Source organism: Hippopotamus amphibius, chromosome 12, assembly GCF_030028045.1.
Source record: "Hippopotamus amphibius kiboko isolate mHipAmp2 chromosome 12, mHipAmp2.hap2, whole genome shotgun sequence".
Classification (NCBI taxonomy): Eukaryota; Metazoa; Chordata; class Mammalia; order Artiodactyla; family Hippopotamidae; genus Hippopotamus; species Hippopotamus amphibius.
The window spans coordinates 57920477-57939422 of NC_080197.1; the positions used below are offsets into that span (position 1 = coordinate 57920477).

Consider the following 18946-nt stretch of genomic DNA (forward strand, 5'->3'; position numbering starts at 1 on the left):
CAGTGCTTGTGCTAGGTTTGTAAGTCAAACGCTGCCATTTGTGTCTGAGAGAGTTCACAGCACAAGGGCAGTGTTTGGGCCCTCACACCGTTTTGCAGATGGACTCTGCTGCACCTCACCCTTCCCCTCTATAGAGTCTCTAGGTGTGGGTGACCTAGTGGTTAACCAGGAGGGGCCTGGGGTCAAATCCCGGCTTCTCCACTTGTGAACCTTATGACCCTGGGCAAGTTACATAATTGCATATCAGTTTCCTCACGTCTGAAAATGGGAGGATCATGGTTACTACCTCATAGGATTGTTCTGAGGAAGAAGTGAGTTAACATACGGTCCTTACGTAGCACAGTATGTGCTGCATGAGCACTTGTATAAAGCGTTAGGCAATGTTATTGTCACGACCTTGGTGACTGTGTGTGATAATTCCACTCGTGGACAAAGTAATAAAAGGATTAGGAATAGAGTATAAAACCCAGTCAAATAAAAAGCCGTATTTTTGTAGTGTCTTATATGTTTGGGTAACTACATACTTTAGCGGTTGTGGAGTCTGTCCTGCTCATTTTGGAGATCAAGAAACACAGGGGACGAGAAGTGAAGTGACTTACCTATGAAGCAGAGAATATTAATGCCAAAAGCTGGAACTTGCAACTCTGTCCCCAGATTCTCAGCCAAGTGTGTGTTTCTTTGGTTATACATTTTTATCTTTAAGCCTCCAGAAAAAGAAGCTTGATCTTTAATGTAGCATATAAGTTTGTATAAAATATTTGTCTTCAACATTTGTTGCTGGTGTTTTGGAAACTGAGTTGCCTTAGAGAGTGTTTGTGCAGTATTATTTTTCTGTTGACAAACTTGTTGAGGTTCACATGACAGGACCTCTGTGCAGCTCGATTCTAAGGTGAGAATGGATCTTTGGCAATGTTGCTACTGGTGGAGCCTGGTGCTTTGATGGGATATTCTTTTTCTTTAACTCATGGAACTACGTTGGCCTTAGAGGGTTTTTTTTTTTTTTTTAAAGGAGCTTACAAACAGTGGAATGGCACCATATACACTTAAAAATTAAAAAAGAATATTTTTTTTGGCAGCATTTTGGGTCTTTGTTGCTGAGCATGGCTTTCTCTAGTTTTGGCGAGCAGGGGTTACTCTTTGTTTCGGTGCATGGGCTTCTCATTGCAGTGGCTTCTTGTTGTGGAGCACAAGCTCTAGTCTCACTTCAGTACTTGTGGCACGTGAGCTCAGTAGTTGTGGCTTGTGGGCTTAGTTGCTTCCCGGACCAGGGCTTGAACCCATGTCCCCTGTATTGGCAGGCAGATTCTTAACCACTGGCCACCAGGGAAGTCCCCAGCCTAAGAGTTTTAAGAGTTACAAAGCTGGCAAGAGCCTATGTCCATGCCACGTGAAATGTTATCTAGGCAAAGTAGCATCACCTCTTTGTTAGCTTAGAAGAAAACTGGTAGATATTTTACTTTACAAGTTCGTTGTAGGGCCATGAAATCAAAGCAGCATTATAGTTTTTCATTATATTGTTGTAGGGTCGTTATTTATACACCTTTTCTATCAAAGACAGAGTGCACACTTCACGTTGAATTTCCCTGCTCTTCTGTAGCTGGAGGTCAGTTGTGTAAGGTCTGTTGCTAATTACGACCTAGTTCATATCATTTATTCATTTTGTGTCAGCATGTCTTTGTGGAGAGTAAGAGAATGAGTATATGCTGCTCCCACCCCTGGAGTATTACAAAAAATGAGTGAAGGAGACAGAAAGGAGACAGCCCATGTTTTTTTTAGAGTTGCTAGGAAAATCCACATTATGCTTATATTTTTGTGGCCCTTAAGTTTCTTCAAAGGCATGTGAATTGTTAAAGTGAATCAGAGAGCTCTATTGGAGATGTTGGCATAGTATCTATTTAGCCAGCATAGTTTGTTCCACTGTAATATGAAAAACTCAAGGAAAGAGCTAAACATGAGGCTGAAAGTTTCTGATTTCTATTTTCACTCTTTATCCATTTGACACTTTTGGTCACTTGATTGTTTTTCAGATTCAGCTTAGAAGGTAGTTAGTGAGAATGGAGTTTATGGCATTACAAGGTAATTCATACACATTTATTTGCAGATAAATTTTGTCTGATTTTAGTATCTAGTGTTTGGGAGGATACACACTGTTATTATTTGGCTTTGGGGAATTTCTGTAATTAGGTAATGCATCTATCACCTGAAAAATATTACAGTTTCACTGAGAGTTTAGTCGGCCCTTTTAGAGGCCTTTCCAACTGGAAATGTAGGAAGATTTTTGTAGGCTCTGTGACCTGGCTTTTAAGTTTGATTTCTCAGTCTGAGAAATTAGACAGCTCTGGTTGCAAAGATTTGCATTTCCCTTTCCCCCCCAGTTATCCTTTAACCAGGATTTACCTGATGTTTCTGAACCCTGAGTTGCTGCTAAATGAGGTAGAGTATTGTAGTCCCAGGTTGCATTGCTGCAAAAGGGGCCTGGTTTATATTTTCTAACTTAATTTTTCATGTAAAGATCTATTTAGGAACACTTATATTGACTTAAGGAAAACTGCTTTAAATCCTATTGGATGAAGATGGTAAATATATTTTAAATAAACAATTTTTTTTTGCTACCGTACATTTTAGGGTTATGGTTTTTATTTTTCTTTTAAAAGAGAAGGAAGGAGTTTTGGGATATGCTGTACAATTTCAAATGTGGTGTTGCTTTTGTTTTTATTTTTTAATTCAAGTATAGTTGATTTACAATGTCATGTTAATTTCTGTACAGCGAAGTGATTCAGTTATACATATATATACATTCCTTTTTTTAATATTCTTTTCCATTATGGTTTATCATAAGATATTGAATGTAGTTCTCTGTGCTATACAGTAGGACCTTGTTGTTTATCCATCCTATATGTAATAGCTTATATCTGTTAACCCCAACCTCCCACTTCATCCCTCCCCAACCCCCTCCCCCTTGGCAACCACAAGTCTGTTCTCTATGTCTGTAAGTCTATTTCTGTTCATTTCTGTTATATTTTAGATTCCACATGTAAGTGATATCATATGATATTTGTCTTTCTCTTTGTGACTTACTTCACTTAATATGATAATCTCTAGTAGCATCCATGTTGCCGCAAATGGCATTATTTCATTCTTTTTTATGGCTGAGTAGTATTCCATTGTATGTATGTACCACATCTTCTTTATCCATTCATCTGTTGATGGACATTTAGGTTGTTTCCATGTCTTGGCTATTGTGAATAGTGCTGCTATGAACATATGGATGCATTTTTTTTTTGAATTATCGTTTTGTCTGGATATATGCCCAGGGGTGGGATTGCTGGATCATAAGGTAATTCTATTTTTAGTTTTCTGAGGAACCTCCATGCTGTTCTCCATAATTGCTGTACCAATTTACATTCCCACCATCAGTGTAGGAGGGTTCCCTTTTCTCCATATCCTCTCCAGCATTTGTTATTTGTAGATCTTTTAAGGATGGCTATTTGATTTGCATCAAGTGCAGTGTTAATTGTCCCTTCTCCCTTCCTCCATTTTCTTTATATTGAGATTTATTTCCCTGGTCATTGACACTTCTGACACTTACATCAACTTGACCCATAGTCAGGTACCACACAGTGGAAGTGAGCATGGCAGAGTTCCCAGGATGGGTGGGACAGCAGAACCAGTGAAAAGTATATAATTGTTTTATTGTCTGTTCTCCATGTGGTTGAGAGGTTAGCGAATGACACGTGTGCACCTGTATGTGTGTGTATATGTGTGTGCTTATATACATCTGTATACATGTGTTTAAGTGATTGTTGCCTTTGGCCTGAGGTTTCTTCTCGGGATCTACCAAGGACAGCACGCATTAGTTAAGGTCTGAGAAAACACTCAGGTGACTACCCATTGATACAGTGACTGCCAGGTATCATAAAAGTTTCTTAGCCAGAGTGGGAAAAGATCAGGGCCCTTATTGTTAGTTCCTGCTTGATTTTGGCCAATTCGATGAGCTTTTTAATTCCTTTGTTTCCATGTTCAATGATGGATATCAGGTAGGGAAATGATGGGTCACACAGTTTATAATTCTGACTTAATTACTTGGATGAACAAGACTGTGTAAAGTCTTATGTTTTATTTTTCCCAATGATAGTCCCTTGAAGTCCCCTTTTTGATCTTTTTTCTGCTTAAAGTTTTTAATATTTAAATGTTTGCAGATTTGACTTATTATTTAGTTTTTCTTCTTTTGCTTATTTAATTTTGCTATTCTTATCATAGTTTATAAAATCTTTCCCTTAATAGGACTCTTTGATCAGTAGTCTCTTCCGAATAGAACCCTTCCAAGTAACAGTCACTATTTTCTGTAATAACTAGGTGTATAAACTTAGCTTTGTTTTGACTAGGGCATATGTAACTGTGATCGAAGTGTCTAAAAATCCATTGGATATTTGCATGCGTGTTTACTGGGGAGGAAAAAGACAGTATAATCTCAAATACTGAGTTGTTTTGGAAAGTCTAAGGGCTGGTAGTGTCATGTTATGGAACTTGAAATCAGCTGCAGTACAAAGACAGTTTCTGAAGTGGTGAACATAAAGTCTATTTTAAGCTGAAAGGTCGACCATTTCTTAAACTTTGAAGTCATTCCATAAACAACACTGCAGCTTTTAGACCCTCTCTGGTGAAGAGCTCAGTCAGGTAAACAACCATTTTTCCTTAAGTGCCCCTGATCTGTGGCTTTGATAGAATAGAAATCAGAGGCAAATGCTTGGCCTTATTCTAGATTTAATGGAGCTTTTTTGCTTAATTTTCTTTTCTTTTCTTTTTTTGCATAGGTAGCACTTTTCACAGTCATGTTTTCCCTTTGGAAGTGTTCTTGTACAGATAGCGTGTATATAGCTTATGGAATATAGACAGATTACTTTAAAACTTTGAAGTTAAATTCAAACTTTAAAACTTAAATTCCAGGCACAAGGTGTATATTCCTATATATTAAATATAAAGGAAGTAACAGTGGACTTCTATGACAAATTTCTAGCATAACAATAGATTGAATTTTATTCCATTTTTTACATCAGAACTTGGTAACAGATCACCAGATTATAATCAGAGTAGTGAAAATTTAATGGTCATTCATTCACTTATTTAATGAGTAAAATTGTGCCTTTCAAATGCATAGCAATTATCTTTCTACTCTCATGCAGATTTAGATGGGAACGTTTTTAATAGATGCTTTTAGAAAACCACAATTCTAATTAAAAAAATATAGAAAATAAGATCCATGGAAAACAGTGAAAGAGAATGCAGCAGCATGTTTATTAACAGTGGGGACACTGCATGGTGCATGCGTGCATGCTTTTCATTTTCATTTTCATTTTCATGTCCCGTATATTTCCCAAATTCTATATATGTTTCTTTAATTAGACATCTATTACTGTTACAGTCAGGAAAGTTAACTAAAATGGAAATAATGTTTTTAAGGATTCTTCACTTTCTTATTACTGTTCATCAACGATGTTTATTTAAAAAAGCATAAATAAAACATTTTCCTGGTCGTGGTCAGTGGAAGAAAACCACAAACTAGGAAACTGCATGTTGCTGAAATAGACGACCCTATGTTTACCACAATTCCTACTTATTTATTGCTGGTATTTTAAAATGTATTATGGAAAAATGGCCAGTAATGCTGAGCCTTTATGAATGGTTGATTTAACTTGTGCAGTAAATATATAGTCTGTTTTATTTTAGAAGTCTGTTTATACATGTACGTGTATGCCTTTCAGCATGGCTGACTTGTTCATTTTAATAATATTAGTATCCACTATGGAACTTCTATTGTCTGTCAGTTTCTATAGGCATTACTTTGTGAGGGATGTGTGTGTGTGTGTGTGTGTGTGTGTGTGTGTGTGTGTGTGTGTGTGTGGTGTGTGTGACTGAAATCATTTGATTAAGTGTTTTTATTGAATATATTTGAAATGGGTGGATTAGCTCTCTCAAAATTCAAATCAATGATCGGTTAATAATAGCTGCTTTGTAGTTTATCCTGACACAAATCTTCAGAACCCCACCCCTGAATTAAGACTAAATGATCAGTTGATTCAGGAAAAAATTTAATCATAGAATTGAAAATGGGTCCGCATCATGAATCCACCCTATGGACCGTTTCTGGTCATGTGTTTTATGCTGGAGGATGCTGCAGACTGAATCATGGGTTCACCTGACACGTTTTTAACAAGCCCTGACTATGTGTTAGGGATACAGCCTGAAGAGATGCCAGGTATTGTGCTGTGTTTAATTATTATCTCAAAAACTCAAACTTCCTTTGAGAATTTTCGGTATGACACTTGACGAGGGTCTGTGTAGACTAAAGACATTTGATGCCTTTACTCTCAGAGCTGTAAACGCCGCAAGATCAGGAAGTGACTCGGACTTTGTAATCCTTGTATACTTAGCACCTCACACGAGTCCTGGTACACAGTAGGTGTTTAATAAATAGTTGTGAAATCAACGTAGTCATTATTTAGTCCTGGAGATAAGATTGGTGTTGAATAACCACAAGATAAAGCATTTCTTTTCAAATAAAGATGATTAAAAACAGTATCATAGGCAAACAGGAGAGGATTCTTTCTCTGGCTGGTATGACCTGAGGAGGACTTCAAGGGGGAGGTGGTATTTAGCTGAACTTTGGAGGATCATTAAGATGGATATTTGTCTCACATCTGCATCCATAATTTGATCATATTTTCTTGGTCCTTTTTTCTTTTATTTAAAAAAATTGGTGAAGTTTTACTGTTCATTTTAATAGCTCCAAAAAAGGAAGCAAACAATTTGATGTTATTGAGATATGCGAAGACAGAAGAAATGATCGAAGGACATATTTTGTGCTTATTTATCAAATGTGAGAGCTTGAAGTTTGATTCAGACCCTCTGAGTTTATTTAGACTGCCTTCAATGCTTGTCATGCGTACCGAGTTTACTGAGACCAGAGATAAAGAGGGCAGGATGTAAAGCCCAGAAACCTGACAATTATTTGGCGGAATTTTACATTTGCATTGTAAAATATTACAATGTTTGCACTGCAATATTCAAAATATTCTATTTTACTCTCTTCCATTTTCACTCTTTTCCCCCTTGTTTCTCCTCATTCTGAGTGTTTCATAGTTTTTCTTCGTTAATCATGAACTTCAGTAGTCTTCTAGATCCCTGGAAGCTTTGGCAATAAGGACAACTTTCCGTCTAAAATGGTTCTACATTTATTTTGGTCTCACAGTGCCGGTGACTATTCAACACTCCCCCCCACCCTCCACCCCCCCAACTTGGCACTGAATACGCTTCTGGCATATGTGGAGTCCACCATGCCCTCATTTCCTGTTAGTGTTTAACAAGCGATAGAGGCCAGATAGATTCCCAGGAATGCCGGGAAAGGCTTAGGACGTGAACAAAGCATAACCTATCTTCGTATCTAAATTTTTAGAATTCAAACACGTGTTATTGAGGTTCTGTCTATTAAAGTGTTTGAGTCATTGTTAAAATAGCATCGTAAAAATCTCTGTGACAATTACAAAGTGCTGGACTTTTATTGTATATTAGTTATCCAAAACAATTCCCTCGTGGGCGCCTAGAATAAACTTTTAGGTTTTTTTTTTTTTTTTCCTCATTAAGCTTGTTTTAATGGGTCTTAAATTCTGTGGCAGATTTTTGGTCAGGTTGTTTCCATTAAAAAGTACTGATTTTAAACTAATAACTTAAAACTGCCACACATAAAACAAATGGTCCACAAAACATTCTCCTTTCCTTCTGAAGAGTTTACGATGCACTGTTATCATTAACCAGTCTTTTACTATTAAACTTAAATGGCCAGTTGAGACAACAGTTCTGAGACCGTTCTTCCACCACTGGTTAACACTGGGGTGGCAGGTATTGGAGGTAACATTCATATTTAGCCTTCTGAGCTTTCTGGGCAGACTTGGTGCCCCTGCCAGCTCCAACTGCCTTCTTGTCCACTGCTTTGATGACACCCACAGCAACCACCTGTCTCATGTCACGAACAGCAAAACGGCCCACAGGAGGATAGTTGGAGAAGCTCTCAACACACGTGGGCTTGCCAGGAACCATATCAACGATGGCAGCATCACCAGATTTCAAGGATTTGGGGCCATCTTCCAGCTTTTTCCCAGAACAACGATCAATCTCCTTCAGCTCAGCAAATTTACAAGCACTGTGAGCTGTGTGACAACCCAGCACAGGGGCATACCCGGCACTGGTCTGGCCGGGATGGTTCAAGATAATCACCTGAGCTGTGAAGCCAGCTGCTTCCGTCGGTGGGTCATTTTTGCCGTCACCAGCCACACTGCCATGACGAACATCTCTGACGGACACATTCTTGACATTGAAGCCTACGTTATCCCCAGGAGGGGCTTCACTCAAAGCTTCATGGTGCATTTCAACAGACTTCACTTCAGTTGTTACGTTGACAGGCGCAAAGGTGACCACCATGCCAGGTTTGAGAACACCAGTCTCCACTCTACCCACAGGGACAGCACCAATACCACCAATTTTGTGGACGTCCCGGAGGGGCAAACGCAACGGCTTGTCAGTTGGGCGAGTTGGTGGCAGGATGCAATCCAGAGCTTCAAGCAGCGTGGTTCCACTGGCATTGCCCTCTTTACGGGTGACTTTCCATGCCTTGAACCAGGGCGTGTTAGCACTCGGCTCCAACATGTTGTCACCGTTCCAGCCAGAAACTGGCACACATGCTTCTGTGTCAGGGTTGTAGCCCATTTTCTTAATGTAGGTGCTGACTTCTTTAACAACCTCCTCATATCTCTTCTGGCTGTAGGGTGGCTCCGTGGAACCCATTTTGTTGACTCCAACAATTAGTTGTTGCACACCCAGAGCGTAAGCCAGAAGGGCATGCTCACGGGTCTGCCCATTCTTGGAGATACCTGCTTCCAATTCACCAACACCAGCAGGACAGCACAGTCGGCCTGGGATGTGCCTGTAATCATGTTTTTGATGAAGTCTCTGTGTCCTGGGGCATCAGTGATGGTCACATCGTACTTGCTGGTCTGGAATTTCCACAGGGAGATATCAATGGTGATACCATGCTCACGTCCAGCTTTCAGTTTGTCCAAGACCCAGGCATACTTGAAGGAGTCCTTTCCCATCTCGGCAGCCTCTTTCTTGAATTTTTCAATGGTTCTCTTGTCGATCCCACATTTGTAGATCAGATGGCCGGTAGTGGTAGACGTCCCCGGATCTACGTGTCCAATGACAACGATGTTGCTGTGGGTCTTCTCCTTTCCCAGTTTTGCTTAGGGTTAGCGGTGGTTTTCACGACACCTGTGTCCTGGCAGCAAACCCATTGCGAAAAAGCAAACTTTTAGGTTTTTAGTAAAGTAATTCCTAGATATCTAGCTCTCCAAGACCTTGTGGTAATGACTGATTATGAAACAAACGCTAAGAGCTGACACTACTGCTCTCCACATAGTCTCTCCTGTTGAAAAGAGGATTCTTCAAATTATATAAGGAACTTGTGGATCATCAGAGCTAAATATATCAAACAAACAAAGAAAAACCCAACAAAAACAAAACTGGATTAAAAAATTGTTGACCAACATTTCTAGTAGTAAATCAAAATGTATTATTTATAAAAATTTGAGACACTAAAGTGCCCTCCAGCTCATGTTCCAGTTCACATTTAGTTAAATTATTTGCAAGCCTTGTAGTGAATTGTCTTGGAACTCTTGAAAAACAATCTGTAGGTATCCCTTGCTAACCTAATTCTTACTATCTGATCACAAAAACTCAAAAGATTTGGAAAGGAAAGGATACTTACATATCCCTTTGCCCACATGGATAAAGCTTAAGAATTGAAAGACTATATTATATTAGAAGTAAGTTTCTATTGTTTGTAAGGAATGGAAACCATCTTTGGCTAGCTTAAGCAAAGAAGGAAATCTATTAGTATAAGGTTACTGGAAGAGCTCTCAAGAAACTGCATGATGAGCTCAACCACTGAGCATTAAGAAAAGCAGAAACCCAGGGCTGCTGTGGGCATCTCAATAGCAGAACCTTGTCTCTGGGTTCTGCTATTTATGTGACTAGGATACAGCAGTTCCTATTCTTTGTATCTCTCTTCTTAGTATTCAAAATACAGACTGATAGAATTTGACCCGACGTGGATCCATGAGGGTGAGTCTCAGTGCCAGATCTGATTCCCCGGGAAATCACTGTGAACAGGGCTCCAGTTTCTGCCTGCTTCTGGGACATTGTGGTACGGCAGAAAGAGAGCACAGAGGACCTGGGCATGAGTTGAGATGTCACTGCTTAGTAGGTAATTTAATAGTAACTTCTTAGCACCTTTTAAAATAAATTATGGTAATATATATAACATAAAATGTACCATCTTATTCATATTTATTTATTTATTTAGACTGCATTGGGTCTTCATTGCTGTGCGCTGGCTTTCTCTAGTTGCAGTGAGCAGGGGCTACTCTTCTTTGCAGTGTGAGGGCTTCTTGTTGTGTTGACTTCTCTTGTTGCAGAGCATGGGCTCTAGGTGCGGGGACTTCGGTAGTTGCGGCACAGAGGCTCAGTAGCTGTGGCTCATGGGCTCTAGAGCGCAGGCTCAGTAGTTGTGGCACACAGGCTTAGTTGCTCCACAGCATGTGGGATCTTACGGGACCAGGAATTGAACCCGTGTCCCCTGCATTGGCAGGCGGTTCTTAACTACTGCACCACCAGGGAAGTCCCATCTTATTCATTTTTTAAGTGTAAAGTTCAGTGGCATGAAGTCCATTCACAATATTGGGCAACCATCACCACTATCCATTTCCAGAACTTTCTCATCATCCCAAACAGAAACTCTTTACCCTTTTGACAATAACTCCGCATCTTCTCCACCCTGCTACCCATCGCCCCCTTCCCCTCCCCACCCCAATTCCTGGTCTATGTTCTGTCTCTGAATTTACCTACCTCATATAAGTGGAATCATACAATGTTTGTCCTTTCTGGCTTATTTTACTAAGCACAGTGTTCTCAAGGATCATCCACATTGTAGCATGCATCACTCATCCATTGCTTTTTAATTAATTAATTAATTAATTGGCTCTGTTGGGTCTTCGTTGCTGCACATGGGCTTTCTCTAGTTACAGTGAGCGGGGCTACTCTTTGGTGCGGTGCACGGGCTTCTCGTTGCTGTGGCTTCTCTTGTTGCGGAGCACAGGCTCTAGGCGTGCGGGCTTCAGTAGTTGTGGCACACAGGCTTCACTGCTCTACAGCATGTGGGATCTTCCCAGATCAGGGATCGAACCCATGTCCGCTGCAGTGGCCACCAGGGAAGCCCCTAATCCATTTCTTTTTATTGCTGAGTAATTTTCCATTGCAAGGATACAGCACATTGTGTTTATTCATTCATCAATTGATTATCGTTTGCTTGTTTCTATTTTTTGACTATTATGAATAATGCTGTGATGAATATTTGGGTATAAGGTTCTATGTGGAGATATGTTCTTAAGTCCTTTGGGTGTATACCTAAGCAGAGGAATTGCTGGGTCACATAGTACCATGTTTAACATTTTGTCTCAGCCTTTCCTGTTCTCTTTACCCTGCTATACCTTTTTCTTTCATACCATCTTATTATATACAATATAATTTACTCCTTACTGTGCTCATTGTTTATCACATGTCTATCCCTGGTAGAATGTAAGCTCTTCGAAGGCAGAGATCTTTTGTTTTGTCCCTGAGTATCTCAAGTGCTTGATTCCATAAATGTTCATTGAATGAATATTTGTTGAATTAGGATATGCATATTCCCAAATCTCTAAGTAGCTGTTAACATCAGTCCCTCTCCACAAAAAAGTCAATGTCACTGTAAAGTCAGTGTAATTATTCTTATTAAATATTTTAAGAATCCACATGGGTAATTCTTTTAAAATGGATGAAGGTTGTGCCTGGATTTATAGTGCTGTTAAATCGTGCTGTAATAGGTACTTAGTAATCTCTTGGGTCATATCTCTGCACCTACCTAGCTCAACATGTGATAAAACTTACAGCCTGGAAAAAGTAATATATATAGCCGTATTTAATGGTTTGCATGTTATAGACACATTAAAGTTGATATTTCTCAAAGTTGAGTTTTGTTTCTATGTGTGCAAAAAGTGAATTTGCAATCATTTTGTGAGACCATTTCTTAATTTCGATCAGCCCTTTCTCTTAGTGGATAATATATAATACATCCAGGGAAATATTTTGTACTTCAGCAGTTATCAGCAGAAAAGTTTAGTTGAAAGTAATTTGCTAATATGAAACCAGAGAGAACTGAGGAATTTATATAAGTTTAGGAAAATAGAAGAGGGCATGTAACAACTTGTAATTTTTATTTTTGAAATGTAGAAGTAAGTGTCTGGAAGGGGATAGGCACTTGAATATAGGTTGAGGAGAACAAATGGGTGGTATTTTTGTTCTTCATTACTTTATATTCTTTCTGTTGACTAAGTCTGTTAATGACGTGCTTTGCCTCAATCTTATTCCGAAAGACATGTTCGGTCATTCTCTTTAAGAACTTGAAATTGTTCAGTGTTGTTATTCACTCTTGTTCTTGGAATCCTCACTGGTAGCAATGTACGAATGAGAACTTCTTTGAGAGTGTATTTGCATATAGGAGAGAGAAATAAAGTGAAAAATGTAGAGGTACAAATTACAAGATAATTTAAAAAAGTAAAACAAGGTCATTCTATTCCCTCTAGTCCTAACATACTATGATCCACTAAGATAGATGTTTAAAAATATAATATCTTTAGAAAAGTAATTTTGAGATGAAAGATGCAAAATATTGTCAGAGTTTTGCTTCATTTCTGTAACATCCAAATTAAGCCAGTTGAAGTATATCATACCAAGTAAAGACAGTGACTTAAAAAATCTCTTACCCAAATCACCAAACACAGTTACATTAGAAATCCAAAGTAGGTTAATGATTTAAGGACTAGTTACTTGTGTTTGGCTAAGGTGTTCAAGGTCATTGCTAGTATCAGGGACATAACTACTTAAACATTTGCATTTCAAGTGGACTTTTGGTTTCAGCCATGTTTTTAAAGAGGGTAATTTCAGTCTTGGTTTGTTAAAATAGGCAGGGAAGGTAAAGGAAGGAATTCTCTTGTATTGAGGACTCTACTTGTGGCTAGGAATGGTGAAAACTGTGACATTTTAAGTCAAATCAAGACTCATGGTCAATGAAAGTGTTACTTATTTAAAACTTTACTTAATTCATCCATCTCTAGAATTAATAACAAATGATAAAAGGCCTTTCTTTACCTTTCTTCCCTATTTACCTGACAAGGCACGATTTAGCAATTGAGTTCCAATTCTAAATCCATGTCAAGAATGGGCTTCCTTTCCTGGTCAGTACAAGTGAAGTCATTGTTGTCTGTCAGGGTGAAACCAGCTACTTCTTTCCGAGGGCTTAGCTGCTTAAAAAGTATCAAATTGCAAGTAGAAAAACACTGTTAATTATTGGAGAATCTGAATAAAGATTGCTTAAGTCAGTTGACACCTACAAGTTTTGAGAGGCAGTAATTACTTTGGCAACAAGATATCCCATACATTTATACTGTAAACATTTTCTAAGGAGTAGAACAACATTCATTGCACATTTTTTCAAAACAGAAGTTGTAGTAAACTCGCAAAGAATTAGTATCAACTACATCATTTAGTTTGAACCCTATTTAAGGTAGCAAAATGCATATTTAATTTTACTTTCTGTATCAGAGACTGCTAGTTAGTCCCCTGCATTAATTTTTCCCTCTTCCATACTAATTGAAGTACTTGAGTTTGTGGATGCTGAGAATAAAGACCATGTTTCCTAGCTTCCCTTGCAGCCAGGTGTGGCCTCAGACTGTAATCTGTGGTTAGGTCCTTGAAGGAGAGGTTTACTCCCCTTGTCCCTTTCCCCCTAGCCCACCCCCATTCAGCTGTTTGTAATGTGTCAGGGAAGAAGCCATCTTGAACCATGTGGATGAGGCCAATAACTTTACGAATAATAGAATGTCAAGAAATGAATCTGTTCTCTGGACATTCTCAAATCCTGGCTCTACCGTATTTGAACAGAAGATGAAACTAGATGGCGGACAAGGACCAGATCATGGATTCCCCTTTAGGCAATGGGAAGCCATTGATGGATTATTAAGTGGAGAATGAAATAATCAGGAATTATTTTGCTCTAGCAAATCAGACAGTGATTAAGAGAAATAGAAGGAGGCTGTAAAAGGCAGGCATGGGAGGAATCAGGTGACACATGAAGGTGGCCTGAATCCAGCAGCTGGAGTGGGGATGAAGAGTAGCTTCTCATCAGAATCATCGAAGGGACAGTATCTATGTTTAGTGTTTAACTTTAGACCAAAAAAGATTTATGCATTAAAATGTTCATCGTTACTTTATTACTTTAGAAAATGGAATGTATAGACTTGAAAGACGTTTCCTCTTCATTTGCTTACAGGTAGAATGTCATTAAGCCCAGTATGACCTCAGGGTTTCCGTAGTTCTGGGAAGAGGTACAAGCCTTGTCTTGTACCATGTTTCCATCCCCTGGCTCTGTTTCAGGCATAAGGCCTTTCTTCCCCCTTTTTAGTTGCACAAACATTCTGAGCTCCCGCTTCCCACAGGGCCTTTTGACATGTTTGTTTTCTCCATCTTGTTGGTTTCCCCTCTCAACCCCCATGCCTTTCACCTAATTAATGCCTATTTATCACTCAGATTTCAGCTCTGTGACATTTCTGCGGTGACCTTTTCCTGATCTCTCAGACTGTGTGAGCTCCCTTTGCTACGTATATGCTCATACAGCCCCGTATTTTTTCCCTTTAGAAAATTTATCCCAGTTGTAGTTTTCATTGTACTTCTTTTTATAAGATTATTGGATTATGTTTGTTTGTTTCTGCCACTAGACTTTAAACTCTGTAAGGGCAGCAACTGTGTTGTTTACAGGTATGTCCACAGTGCCTTGCACAGTGTCTGTCACATAATAGGTATTCAAGAAATATATTGAACAAATGAATAACGTTTTAGCATAATGGTTAAGAAGATGAGTTTTTGATTCAGACAAACCTGGTTTCAAGTTATGGCTCTACTGCTTCTCATGGTAAGATCTTTGGAAGTTACTCAATATTGAGAACCTCAGTTTTCTCATCTGTGAGGTGGGATTATTGCCTGGTTTATAGGATTGCTGTGATGACTAATGGCATTTAACATATGGAAAACACTTAGGAGGCGTCAGGCCTTTAGAATTAGGGTGGAAACCGCGATTATTATTATTGCTACTACTACTATTATTATTATGTCTGAAAAATCAGCAGGAGTCTCTCTGGAAGCTTGGCCAAGTTCGTGTTGCATTGGTTTAAAACTTCTGTTGTAGTATGTTTATCAAAACTTGCAGTAAACCAGTTTTTCAGCTGGTATTTGTTTAGTAGGCTGTTCAAAGGCACTCCACCTTATCTATTGTTTATTTTGGTTTTGGCTCCCTTCTCCCCCCTTCCTTACTTTGATAATGCATACTGCTAAACTGCAGGCACTTATATTTATCTTTTATTAGTGGTTGGATGCATGCTATCTTTTTGATGTAATGCAAACACCTAAAGTGTATCAACATTAGTAATAACCGTAGAATTGCTTGGCATATATACACCATATCTTCCTTGACTAGAATTTTCAAATCTTGTTAACTTTTAAAGCCAACATGTTATTTCAGTTGCTAATGTTTCTTCCCTACTAGAACATAGTGGTAAAAGGAAAGAGTTTTGTTTTATTTATTGAGGCAAAACACATGTTTGCTTTGGAGCCATTAGGATGGAGGTTTTGTGCAAGTTTCCACGGGGTAGCTGGTGCTGCTCTCCCTTCTCTGAAGTTTCCTATTGGCCGAGAATTCCTGTTAAACTTCTGTGACTGTCAGAGAGATTAGCAAAAACATTTACCTAATTTCGATACCTAATCAGTTTACAAATAAACAAATTTGTCTAGGACAATCTTGTCAAATTTTAAACAGTAATCAAATGATAGCAGTTACTTCTCTTTAGAATGCAAATGATTTTTAGACAAAATCATAGGGATCTGAAAGGCATAGAGAGTGTATCTTACTCCTGCCTCTTAGATATACCTAATGAGCAACAATTATCCAGGCTGTAGCCTTCTTTTGGTTATGTCTGGTAAATACTAAAATCTCCTTTTAGTATTTACCAGAATCTTAGTGTGTTTATACACACAAACTATTGAAGAACTCTTAAAAATTAAAACATTAAAAAAAACTAAAAAAAACCAGCTTTGCAAACGCTTGTTAGAAAATTTCTCTATGAGAAGGTATTTCTTTTTACTTAATATAAATTGCTTAAGGTGCAGTTTATGCCAGTTTGTTATTTCTAGTCATATTGGACTAACTAGTAATGAATAAAAGTGCCACATTCCTTGTTATGACAGTGAATTAGTCAATCTGAAGACTGTTCATTACCCAGGATGTTTTTTGGTTGCAAGAAACAGAAAACTCAATTGGAACAATTGTCAGCAAAGAAGAGAATTTTTTGGTGGAGGTAGCTGAAAAGTCTATGCATAACATTGTTATAGACTCTCTCTCTTTATCCCTGCTTCTGCTTTGTCATCAACATTAGTTCCATCCTCAGGCAGGCCTTCCACCTCTGGTGGGAGCATGGCTGGTAGCCGCTTCAGCTTACCTTATCCCATCGTCTTACGTCCAGAGCTGAAAAGAGAGTGCCTCATTTCCTCAAACTCTACAAGTGAGGCAGTCATCACTGTTGCAATGACCGGGATAACAAGCTCATCTTCAGCCAGACACTGAGGCCAGGAGATGAGGTGCTCTGATGAGAGAGCTGACGTCATCATGCTCTGGTGGAGGAAGAGCCCTTCTCCATTCTTTCAGGGCTCAGCTGCCAGAAGGAAGGCAGTGGATGCTGGAAAGGCAGAGATAACACGTGTCCGCTGTGGCCAGACAGGATCACCCTGCGGCCCTGACAGCATGTTTCCCATGTCCTTACCATCAGGTTTCAAAATGTGAAGCCCTTAATTGTTTTTGGTACTTATATAAGACTCTTCTCTTTCCAGTTTACTAGTTTTAGGCTTTATGCTAACACTGTTTCAGGCAGAGTCTACTTCCTGATGAAAAGGAGAATTATCTGAGTATTTTACATGCTGTAGTAAAGCCTCATTACTCTGGTCTGGTCTGAACTTTTCTTTGGCATCGGCTCCTGAAGGAGAGGATTCTGAGGCTATCAAGGATGGAGGTTGTGGTGAGGGGTCAGAATGGGAAGGCAGCATTTTATTGTAATGTCGATGCAAAGTTAAAAAAGGGAAAGGAGTCTAGGAAACAAACTTTTTCAAAATGTGTACATTATTCTTAAGTATATGAATAAACCTGCTTTGATAAATGAATCTTATCCATGAAGGTATATGCATTTGAACTTCTTTTTCACAGTAAATTTGATTGTGAACGTATTTGCTTTTAGTTGCAATAGCTTTTGTTTAGAGAGGAGTAGCTTATCCACTTTATGGAGTAATTGTGGTACCTTTGTACACGGTGTACAAGAATTAATTATTATGATGGAGATGTGTACAAAGCAAGGGGTAATATAAGCAGGATTTACTTTTTTTTTTTTTTTTTGCTGTGCATGGGCTTTCTTTTTTTGTTGTGGTGAGTGGGGGCTACTCTTCGTTGTGGTGCGTGGGCTCCTCGTTGCCGTGGCTTCTCTTGTTGCGGAGCACAGGCTCTAGGCGCGTGGGCTTCAGTAGTTGCAGCACATGGGCTCAATAGTTGTGGCTCACAGGCTCTAAAGCACAGGCTCAATAGTTGTGGCGCACGGGCTTCGTTGCTCCGCGGCATGTGGGATCTTCCTGGAGCAGGGATCGAACCCGTGTCCCCTGCATTGGTAGGTGGATTCTCAACCACTGCGCCACCTAGGAAGCCCTATAAGCAGGATTTAAAACACGAATTTTAAAATTGAAAAATTATTGATTTAGATATCAAAAATAGAAAGTATTTTTGCTAAAGTGCTTTTAATTAAAAAGATCCCCTGTAAAAGAAATTTTTTTGTGCCAGAGCTAGATATGAATTATAATTCCTATTTAATGTGTAATATTTGAAATGTGATTTTTATGTGACATTTAGAAAACACAGAGTAAATCTTTCTAACTCTTAAGAGTCAGTGTCTTCAACTTTTTGTTTTTTTTTTTTTTTGGTCCTATCTTAAATATTTAAAACTTGGGTCCATCTTTTTTTTTTTACTTTTAGACATATTTATTAAATAATATTTATTAAGCACTTACTAGGTGATTAGCAGTGTTCTATACACAGCATGAATTAATAAAGATAATCTGTGACCATACAGGGATTACAAATGTGTGGAGAACACAGAGAAAATAAAAGTGAGTAAATAATTTTTAAAGTCTAGTTTGTCACATTGATACTAAGCATACAACCAGATGAAGAATTAGAGAAAAACTAACAGGAATGTCTAGAGAAAGTCATCAGGGAAAACATGTCTAAAGAGGTAAGCGTTCATCTGAAAGAGAAGAAAATGAGATGGAGCCAGCCACCAAAAACTCTGGGAAAGAGAATTCCAAGCAGAGTAAGAGGAACAAAACCACTGAACTGGGAAATGCTTGAATTATTCAAAAGACAGGATTAAAAATAAAGAGGAGAGAGTCTAAGACCTGGCTTCACCCGACTGTCTGTAACTGCCAGTGCTGGATACCTCACACCAAACTACAAACAAGACAAGAACACAAAACCTCCCATCAGCACACAGACTACCTAAAGCCGTATTAAGCCCACAGATACCCTGAAACACACCACCTGACATGTCCCTGATCCTCAGAGAGAAAAGACTCAGATCCACACACCAGAAAGCAGGCACCAGACCCTCCCACCAGGAAGCCTACTCAAGACACTGGACAACCCCACCACAGGGGGCAG

General features: G+C 38.9%; 1 protein-coding gene and 1 pseudogene across 6 annotated transcripts in view; one reads left to right on the forward strand and one right to left on the reverse strand.

The window, feature by feature from the left end:
* Window positions 1-18946, forward strand: part of ITPR2 (inositol 1,4,5-trisphosphate receptor type 2) — a 489465-nt gene that overhangs the window by 1381 nt on the left and 469138 nt on the right. The gene's annotated exons all lie outside the window — the stretch shown is intronic.
* Window positions 7919-9161, reverse strand: LOC130833681 (elongation factor 1-alpha 1-like; annotated as a pseudogene).